This window comes from Zingiber officinale, chromosome 1B, assembly GCF_018446385.1.
Source record: "Zingiber officinale cultivar Zhangliang chromosome 1B, Zo_v1.1, whole genome shotgun sequence".
NCBI lineage: Eukaryota > Viridiplantae > Streptophyta > Magnoliopsida > Zingiberales > Zingiberaceae > Zingiber > Zingiber officinale.
Window position 1 is genome coordinate 67,160,686 of NC_055986.1, and position 3,733 is coordinate 67,164,418.

Sequence of the window (3,733 nt, forward strand, 5' to 3'; positions counted from 1 at the left end):
ATCATATTCTGAACTCGGAAAGGGAACAATCAGTAACCTAAATTTAAAATCCTTTTCCACTTGGTTTGTTTTCTATTTAACACCTCCATTATAGGAATTCTGAATTTCCAGCAACTCGGTTCAGCATCAAATGTCAAGTAGAATTCTCTTGGATATGAATTCCGGTTAATAATCTGTAATCAATATGGCACACAAAAATTGAAATGTTCTATTTGAGTATCAGGAAAAACAGAATCCTCTAAACTTTTCCTTCAACAGAACCTTGAACTCAGTTTCAGAATTCAAACGTTGAAGCAATTCCAGCTTATCTCACAAACAAATCTGTTAAACCCCATTCTGCGCCTTCTGCAGAATTCCAACTCCTGAACTTAATCTGCAGTAAGACTTCTTTACTGCAATGGCACAAAACTCCAGCTTGAACTTTATAAAAATTCCCATAACTTAAACTGACTTCTAATTTTTCAAGGAGCTGTGAACTGTGCTGTCTCTGTGTACAGATTTATATGATACTTCCTTGAAATTCGCTATTGCACACACCATTGCTACTAATTCCAGGAAACTTCAGTTCAATAGTTTCAGTTTCAATATTAAAGAAAGTTTAGTTTCAGAAATCAGAATCTATGAAAAGGAATCAAACTTTAGAATTAAGATTTCTGATTCAGCAGCATCAGAATTCAGTTGTTTGGACAGACTTCAGAATGTGCCATATCTGATTCAAAACTAAAGTACAACTGGAAAATTCCAGATTCTGCAGTTTTGTATTCTGATCTTGTTGCTTTGTTTTCTGTTCCATTTAATTTGCATCCATCCATGATCCACTTCGAGTCCTTAATGATCAGAAACTTGAGCTTCACAAGTTCAACAGCAAAATCAATAACTCAGCTCAACAAATCCATAATTACATGAATCAAATTTTCTACATTCGTTGATACAATTCCTGAATTCAGAAATCAGGTTCAAGAGTCTACTAGCAGCACTAAATCTATTTCAAATTCAGATGTAACTCTTCATGTGCACCACCATTCAAGTAATCAAAATTAGAATTCAAACTTAATAGAGTTTCAAAATCCGAAACAACTTAACACTTCTTCAATAATGTTGCCAATTTCAGTTACGAAGTCTCAAAACTGGATATAATCTCTGTAATTCATGGATTCAAAAATCAAATTCAGAAACTAGGCTAAAGAAAACTTAGAATTACATATTTCAGCAACTCTCATTGGTTACAATTCATTTTCCAAATTGGCACATTATTCAGCAGAATTTTGGTAAATCTGAATTCTGAATTCTGGGAAGCCATTGCCAATGAGAAGGTAAGAAGTTTGTGCAAGTGATATGAAGATATAGCTTCCTGGAGAAACTGAATTCAGAATACGGAAAGTCAAAGAATTTAAGCATTAACACTTATGCATTCTTGTTTCCAGAACTCAGTTCCAAATATTGTTTATCTTGTCAAGTTTTAGGAACTTATCCAAAGGAATAAACACTAACAGCAACTTAATCGGTAAACCAACTGCTTCACTTTAGTATAAATTGTACAAAATTCAGCTTGGTCACGGATAGTATTTGATACTAAGCTAAACCAATGCAAGCTTCCAATTCAGAGCTCTTGTTCTTACAATTTCAGAATTCCTTTCTGAATTTGCCGATTGTAAATTTGCAAAAGTGTGAGAAAATACTGCTATGAATTCTGCACTTCTTAGTGCCAAATTGTAGATTGTACAAAATTCCAGCAACAAAATTTAGTATCAACTTTGCCTTGTTTACCCACCAAAAATCTCAATACTTCTTCGTCTTGCTTCTTAAAATCCCTATCAATGCATGCTCAAAAGACTTCCAAGTTTCTCAACTTAAGCTCACTAAAATTCATTTCCAAATGGATACAGAAATGCTACCTTCCTTATTCTGCGGAATTCTGCTCTCTCTGTACATTTCTGTCCATGCAGCAAACATCCCCTGTTGTCTTCATTTATTTCATTCCCAAGCTTAGATTATAATCATTGAATGAAGTATCACCTCACAAACTGAAATCCATCACTTTTGCCTTCATTTCTGCCTTTACAACTTAAAATCAGAATACTCTGCAGTTTCCACTTCTGCATTCTGCTCTTCTATATATATTTATATATATTTTTCTGTGGACAACTTGAACAAAGAGGAATGCTACTCGTCAATGAGATAATAAAGGCTTTGCTTAAGTCTTTTACCGATATAGAAGCTGAATAAGAAGCTTGATACTTAATTGATACAAAATTCTAAGTTCTTCACTTCTTATAAAGAATTTTCAGAGATTTAGATATCCATGTTCAGAGCATTCAACTTTGTCATTAGGGAAATCAGAATTATGATACAAATTCAATGGAGCTTCAAGATCTTCTTGACAGGACCGAATCTGATTATTGAAGCTTGCATTGTCATTGTTTAGATTGAATCATGACACTTGCTTTTCTCTTGCACACAAACGGACAACAATATCTTGGATAAATTGTTTCTTGATAACCTTGGTGATACAGGACAAGAATCTGTTTGTCACAGAATTAAAGCTTCAACAGAAAGTTTAGAAGCTCAGCAATCTGGTTCAGCAAGCAAAACATGGCGTTTCAGTTGGCACATAGAATGACACATCAACTAGCTTAACTTTCTGCTCAGAAAATTTAAAGAAACCCTCCAAACAACGGATACCATTAGACTAGTAAAGAGCTCCACTAATCAAAGAGATACATTTCTTAAACACCTTTTTCCTTCCCAGCTTCCAACTTCTGATAATAGATGTTTTGAAATTCTTCATTTCAGATCTAGAGTTCAACATGGTCATGAAAAGTCTGAAATACCATTTGTTTTTGCATCTTGCAAGTCTTCCCTTGAAAATTTCAGTGATTAAAATGTTGCATATGATTTTTGATACATTTTGATACCGAATTCCAGCTCTTCATCATTTTTTTTTCTGCACATATCTGCAGAAACAGAATCCATTGTTGCAGAAATTTTTGAGTTTAGATTCTGTATTCTGGAAATAACACACTCAGATTCAGCTTCAGCTTCTGGATAAGCAGATTAGTGGGTGATAGAAGTAATGCAACAATAATTTTCATCTTGCAGTTTTCCGAAGCTTTCATAACTTTTGTTCCTTGCACATCTAAATCTGGCAATGAGACTTTTTAGGAACCAAATTCTGATTTCCACAGCAAATGCAACATAGCAATCAGCAAAGGAATAACCTTAAATGGATCCTAACTAGTTAGACCAAGGTTTAGTATTAAGTTCAATGGGTAGAACTATTTGGAAAACCTCGAAGGCATGGTTACTTTAATGAGTTCCTTATGACTCACCATAGCCCAGAAGTTTTTCCAAAGAATGCTTACTTGTTGAACCCAAAGCTAAACCTGAATCTAACACAAAGTTAAACCAAACCCTTAAATTGAACCTCAATTCATCTCACTAAAATTATAGGATTCCCTAATTGAAAATTTAGATAGAGTGAGATGACTAAGTAATTAAACTCAAACTGATAATTAAATCAAGTCAAAATCAATTTCAAAATTATTTAAAAATCTTTTAAAAATCAATTTCAAAATTATTTAAAAATCTTTTCAAAATCAATTTCAAAATTATTTAAAAATCTTTTCAAAATCAATTTTAAAATTATTTAAAAATCAATTTCAAAATTATTTAAAAATCTTTTCAAAATCAATTTCAAAATTATTTAAAAATCAATTTCAAAATTATTTAAAAA